Here is a 7,389-nt window from a genome sequence, read left to right on the forward strand (position 1 = left end):
CTGAGACTCGAGCTTAACTAATGGGTTTTGACTCTCCTGGAGCCCTAAAATCATATAAATTGTCTCATTTTATTTAAACCTCCGCCGTACACTCATTTGAGAGATTCGGGGATCTAGGTCAAGGATTCAATAGTAACAGAATTAAAGAATGACACCTTTAGGAAGTGTGTCATCAGAGATCTTCATGAGTGAATTTGAGGAAAGAACTTAGTTCTCATGGAATTAAGGATTACATAAAAGAACTTTCACCTCTTTTTATCTTCTACCACATGAGGACACAATCCAGAATATACAACAGCCCTCACTTGATAGCGAGGACTGAAACTGGACTTCCAAGTCTTCTAAACTGGGAAAACCAAATTTTTGTTCTTTAAAAGTCACTTAACCTTGAGTATTTTGTTATAGTACCACAAACGGGCTAAAACTCCAAGTTTGGCTTCCCACATCTATATCAGGTTTGAGTCCTCTGGGAAGCCTTCCTCAAATTACAGCCCAGGTCTGATCTACTCAGATGAGCAAGAAAAAGAATGTGAATGTATTATGTATTATTACATAATGATTTCATTTGAGGATATTTGCATCTGGTATGATGGATTATAACTGCTGCTGAACCTATATGCCTAAGAAAAGAGAAAATTAATTAATTTTAACCCTAATTTCTGGGATACTTTGACAAAATTAAATCAAATCAGAGAATTCCATCCCCAGCAATTCTCTATCATCCAGTCATCTCTCTTGTCTAGGACATGATACCTTCACTCTGTATAGCTCTGTAGGCATCAGGCAGATTTATGCTTAATGCGCAAGAGAAATTCCATTTTATTCTCCACAGGACATGCTAAAGCAATCACCCTTGTAGTCTCTTATAAATGGCTTAGCCTCTATCAGCATAAAGAATAGATTCCTTTTATGATATCTATGCTTTTACATAGAAAAGCTCATTTTCTAAAACAGCCACCAACATCATCATATTAACTGATTGTTTATGCCATTTTGTGTTCTCAGCTAATTTAGAAGTTTCAAAGACCACATCAAATTCACTTTTGTATCCTTAGTACCTAAAAATAGGTTGTTAAATTAAATTTTTGGGTTTTTTTTGTCTTTTTCATTTTTATCAGTACCGGGGATCGAACTCACGACTGCCTGCTTGCAAGTCAGGCGCTTATGCCGCTGAGCTAAATCCCCAGCTCTGTTAAATTAAATTTTTAATGAATGATAGAATAAATTACTAAATGAGTGAGCAACAGAAGCTGTAAAATGAAACTTCTTCAATCTTTATAGCATTGAAAGTCAAATAATAAAGGCCTCATAAATAAAATATCAGTTTATATATAAATACACACTCACACATATATATACTCTTTTATCCTTCAACACATGCTGCTAATAAAGACAAACATTCTTATAGTCCTTATGAAGGAAGATGGGATGGTACACACTTTACTATAATTTAAAGCAACTTCCTTGCCATTGTCTGAAATACTTGAGTCTAATTATACCTATTGCTATTAGAGTTCTCATGTCTTCCTAAATTTCCTTTTTTTTTTTTGGTCTTTTTTTCTTTCTTGCTTCCTTTTTTTTTTTCTTTTTGAGACAGGGTCTCACTATGCAGTTCGGGTTGGCCTTGAACTCACTTTGTAGTCCAGACTGGTCTTGAACTCACAATGATCCTCCTGCCTCAGCCTTCCGAGTGCTGAGATTACAGATGTGCACTACCGTGCCCAGCTCCTATGTTCCTTTTGCAACACACATTACAGCATGTAAAAATCATCCCTAGGGTATGAAAGTAAAATAAGGCAAACATGATATTTCTGCCTTAATAGATATACCCAATATCTATTTATGTAATACATGGAGCTTTGCTAACTTCAGTGCTTAATCTATCAAATTGTGTTACTGTATTGAATGCACATATATAATTCAAAACCAAATAAATGTGTTTCTGGTTCCAAATGAATTTATTTTTGGTATTGGGGATTGAACTTAGGACCTTGTACTTGCCAGGCAGGTGCTTTGTCGCTAAGCTAAATTCCCAGCCCTCTATTTAGAATTTAATAATGATAATACTAAAAAATTTCCACTGATAAAAACCTAAGATTTGTATAATCAGAGAATGCTGAAAGTAAACATCTTAACCAGAATCAGCATGAAGATTCCAAAGGAGGTGTTAATAGATTTGCATGAATAGTAAAAAGAAGCAAGAAACATGAAGCTAAGAATATTGAAGTTATTCAGACTAAGGAACAGAAAGAAAAAATGAAAATTAAAGAGAATTTGAAGAACCTATAAAATACAATATAACAAACAAACATAAGCATAATGGCTTTTCCAGGAAAAGAAGAAAGAAAGAGGCAAGAAAACTTCAAAAAAAATGGTAAAATTTTCCATATATGACAAAAAGCTAGAGTATTGACACCAAGAAACACAACAAACTCCAAGCATCATGAACTCAGAGAGTCATATCAGCACATCAACTATAGTCAAGTTGATCAGTAATTATGATATATATAGTTTGTTGAGCAAAAATTAATGTATTTCCCACCAGAAGTCATGGAGCCAGAAGATAGTGTAATAACATATTTAAAGGAGTGAGAGGAAATAAATTATGTAAAATGATTTTTAAAATAGGATAAATGTACAAAGAATAAAACTTATTACAATGAAGGACATATTGCCATTATCACCCTCAAAATAGTCTTCCTTGCTTCAAACACATTTATCATTCTTGCCATTTTCTTTTCTTAGGTTTTTTTTTTTTTTTTTTTTTTTTTTGTACCAAGGATCGAACTCAGGACCTCGCACTTACCAGGCAGGCACTTGAACCACTGAACTAAATCCCCAGCTCTCGCCATTTTCTGAAGCAGTTCTCAGAATCCTCTTTTGTGAGTGTCTTTAATCGCACTGCTACAATGCCTTGAATAAATTCAAAATGTTTGTTTTGCGTGATCACATAGATGTTTGGGGAGATCCAGAGGTTACACAGTGCCAGATTCAGTGAAAGAGGTAGGCGAAGACACACCGTAATGTTTTTGACAGAAATTGCCATAAATGTAAACTGCAAACTACTTTAGAAAGTGGCAAAAATGATGAGATAAGTGTGTTCAAAGTGAGGGTATATTTTTAGGGGGATTAGTGGCAAGATATTGCTGTAATAAAATTTTTATTTAAAGATTTATCGTATGTTTATGACACCTAGCACTTTCAAAATATCAATTCTTATTTTTAAAACAGGACTCAGTATATAGACCAGGTTGGCCTCAAACTCACAGCAATTTTCCTGCATCAGCCTCCTGACGGCTGAGATTACAGGCATGAACCATCATACCTAGCTCATAATACCAACTCTTAAATTAAAAAGCAGAATTGGAATAGTTTTTTTTTTTTAAAACATTCCACACACCTATGTTTTATCATTTTTATGTAAAGAGATTTAAAACAGAAGTACCTAAAATAGTATTCTATTCATAAAGTAAACAAATGAGACAATGTGACTAGAATATTATCAAAGCAGATTTTAAGTTAAGAAGATATTGAAGGAGACAAGGAATGAACTATAATTAATGAAAGTTATAACACATCAGGAAAAAGACATGACAAATATTTTCTAAAGTATATACCTAGCAACAAAACCAAACTGTATGTGAAACAATTGATGGGAGAAATAAATATTTGCACAATAAAAGTTGAAATCTGTATTGGGTTACTTTCAATATGAATAGACCACAGATAAATTTAAAAAATGAAGGACTTCAAGGTACTGCAGTCCTATTAGAACTTAAAGAACTATGGAATATTCCATTCATAAAAAAGCTATTCTAGGCAAACCACACGGGGCCCAGGGAAAGAAAAACCAGTCCACTGTTCCTGTGAGTCGGAAGAAGCCATGCTGGCTCACCAAGGAGCTAGTATGATCATCCCATGAGCCATGCAAACCAGGCGGGGCCCAGGAAGAGAGAAGCCAGACTGTCTTTCCCATGACCTGCCCATGTGCAGAGTGAGAAACTCTCTCTCTCTCTCTCTCTCTCTCTCTCTCTCTCTCTCTCTCTCTCTCTCACACACACACACACACACACACACACACACACACACGCACAACTGTAAGCAACCAGCTGATTCAGAGGACAGGCTGAGTTGATAGCATCTGAGCTACAATGTTGGGAACCATTAAAGCTGGAAATTGAACACACATGCAGGGCTGCAGCATGGCCCAGGAAGAGCCAAACCAAAACAAAGAGACCCCTCAAAGGGCAAGATAAGGTCACAGCTGAGGACACCTGGCTCCAGCCCAAATTTACAAAATAGAGATTGTAGCTGCAGGCATCTCACTCCTGGAGTGAAAGTCAACCTGGAGACTTTCTCTTCAGATACTTCTCCTATTCTATTACCATAGAATAGTTCTAAATTAACATAATGTGTTACTTTGAAAAATCCTTGAGCCACTCCCAGGATCCTGTTACAGCACACCTAAGTGCTTGTCACTTGGATAGCTAGTTTGACTGAGTTCCTATACTTTTTCTGAGATCGCAGGACACACGTGAGGCATTGAATCACTGACCGTGTTTGAACTCAGTCTCGTTGCTGGTTTCTCTTTCCGGAGGTTGGGCTGGGAATGGAGTTGAATATTGCAAACTTCTGGCCACATTTCTGGAATGGTCCTCCTTTTGAAACTTATAAAGGCTCAGTTATCTCATTAGCATAATTTCAAGTATGGTAAAAGGCTTCTTAAGAGTTACAAATGACATACATTTCATCCAGGAAATCCAGATTTTAAATCTCTGTGATTTATATCAGGACAAAAACAGATAAATGATGGGATGGGGGATTTTTCTTTTGCCACACATGTAAGCCAGTTCTTGCCACCCTGTAAATTATTTCTATGATAAAATCATGTTAGCGTGTGGTACCCATAAAGAAGCCACAACCAACAGTGAGGCACTTGGGGAAAGCCTCAAAGAAATGACTGACACCGAAGAAAACATGTAGGCAAGTATATATTTGATGGGGGAAAGTATCTGCTCGAAGTCATGGGTCCTGTGCCACTCGTGGTGGTGCATGCCTGTAATACCAGCATTTGGGAGGCTGAGGCAGGAGAATCACCACAAATTGGAGGCTGGCCTTGGGTACATGGTGGTTCAAGGCCAACCTGAATTACAAAGTGAGACCCTATCTCAAAAACAAAACAAAACAAATATTCGCGGGTCCTAGCAGGCGAAAAGCCAGGACTTGAACTTTAAGGAAGTGGAGAGTTTTAGGAGATGAGCTGAGGAGGTAGGTGGTTCAGGCAGGGAAGAGCTCACATAGGTGTAGGCAGATTGGGGGTTGATTTAGAGGCAGTGGGAGCCCACTGAGTCTATCAAAAGGAGCAGATTGTTTTGTTTTGTTACTATGAATGACACTTTGACATTTACAACTGTTATAACCGAACTCTGGGAATTCAAAATTAACATCCTGGCCAGAGCTTCTTACAGACACCAGAGAATATGCTCGGCGTTGCTCTGCTGGCCTTGCTCAGGTGCACCCTGGTGAGCCCGCGGCCCTCCAGCTTCACGCCAGTTCTCTTGCCCGCGATCTCGATAGGAGAAACCAGGTCCTCCAGGACGGCGTCGTGCACAGCAGTCAGTGTGCAGCTCCGGGACGCTTCTGCTTACTTCTTTGTGCGGCTTTTCCAGGTTGGCTTAGGTGGAATTCTCCTCTGTGCCGCGGAGACCACAGGCTTCCCGCTCAGATCCTTCTCCAGCTCTTGGTCTAGCCCAACCAGAGTTTCTGGAAAGATTTCAGCTGGGGACCTGGAACAAAAGTGATGATAGTTTCCAACGCTGCCAGCTTCGATTTCTTTGGCCCCCATGATGCTGAGCTCGCGCAGCTGTACCTTGAAAGTCCAAGTTCATCTCCAACTCCAGCAGGGCCTGCGAGATGCTGGATTTGAACTCGTCCGGTTTCTCGCGGTTGGGTTTAACAGTCCTGGTGCTGGAGTTGAACGTGGAGAGACCTTTGCGGAGCGCCAGTTTAGAAAGAACTATTAATGTATTTTTGTACCTGTGAGCTACTGAGGAGTGAATACTTTGCACTGAGCTTCGTCGTTTTTATGATTTATTTTGAGACAGGGCCTAATTTTCCCAAGCTAAAGTTGAACTTGTTATTTTGCCTCAGCTTCTTACGATGCCAGGATTATAGGCCTATGCCACTGCATCTGGCTTGTATTTTTAATTCTCACTGCTAATGCAGGCAGCAGAAAGGAGGGTCAGTAACAGTGGAAAACAAGCAGGAAGTGAGAATACATGTGAAAGGCTATCATAATTGTCTAAGGAAGGGTGAATGTAAGAATGGTTATTTCTATGAGGCTAGAAAGGTAAGAAGCACTGGACATGATTTGTCTGTTTACTAAGATACCTTGAATTTTGATTTACAATATTTATCTAAGTGTCTTTCTCCTTGTTAAAAGACAGTAACTTCCATATGTATTTTGATGAAAATGCCACTTACCATAAACAACCTCTGAAAATCAGGCCTTAACAATGCTAGAGAATTTTTGTCAACCCCGCAAAGAGATGTGTGCTAACATCCATGTCTTGCTTACTTTTTTCTTGTTGAAACAAAATACCTGACGCCCAAAATGAAGGAAGGAAAGGTTTTAGCTTACAGTTTTTGGAGGTTTTAATCCATACTCAGCTGGCTTCAAGGCAGGGTGGCATGGCTGAAGGGCAGCCATTCATGGCGACTGCAAGCAATGGGCAAAAAGGGCAAAGCACGCCTCCATCCTTCCCTTATACTGTGTACTGGCAGGGCAGGTACAGCGCTCACTCTGCCAGTCCCAGGGCTAGACAATGAACCAATCACAAATGCTACACTCAGTGGCCTCCATGACTGCATGAGGCTTTGGGGGGACATTTAAACCACAACAAGCTGGGTTAGCAAGCTCTTGGCTCATTTGGTTTAGAAAGAGTCCCTGTCTTCCATATCTGATCACCTTGGATATCAAGTCAAATTTCTCATTGCCTACCACCCCTCGCATGATGTCTGATCATCCTGGTTTTTGATTTTGTTGTTTTGTAAGGGGTCGAACTCACGACCTTGCGCTTGCCGGGCAGTCACTTAGGATGCTGAGCTAAATCCCTGGCCAGATCACCCTGGTTTTGTGTTTAGTAAGAATCACGTTAAATGAGACAGATTCCTTCTTACCCTTAGGGATGTGGCTCAGTAATTTTCTGTTCACAAACCCTCAGCTCTGTTTCTTGGTCACAAATTCCTACATGCTCACTGCATGTTGGAGTTGAGCTCAATCAGTCTCCATACTGACCCGGTCTCTACACTTACCCAAATAGGTGTGAATAAAGTCTGCTTTCTGTGGTTTATAAAGTAGCACCAACAATTTCACTCAGGTACTTGTAA

At 39.4% G+C, this 7,389-nt stretch overlaps 1 pseudogene; it reads right to left on the reverse strand.

Annotated features, from left to right (window-relative positions):
• Positions 1-5,277: 5,277 nt before the first annotated feature.
• On the reverse strand, positions 5,278-7,012 carry LOC100723490 (small ribosomal subunit protein eS7-like; annotated as a pseudogene).
• Between the last annotated feature and the right edge of the window lie 377 nt (positions 7,013-7,389).

The sequence above is a fragment of the Cavia porcellus genome, unplaced genomic scaffold (assembly GCF_034190915.1).
Source record: "Cavia porcellus strain 051 isolate PalLab524CR breed Dunkin Hartley unplaced genomic scaffold, mCavPor4.1 scaffold_4, whole genome shotgun sequence".
NCBI lineage: Eukaryota > Metazoa > Chordata > Mammalia > Rodentia > Caviidae > Cavia > Cavia porcellus.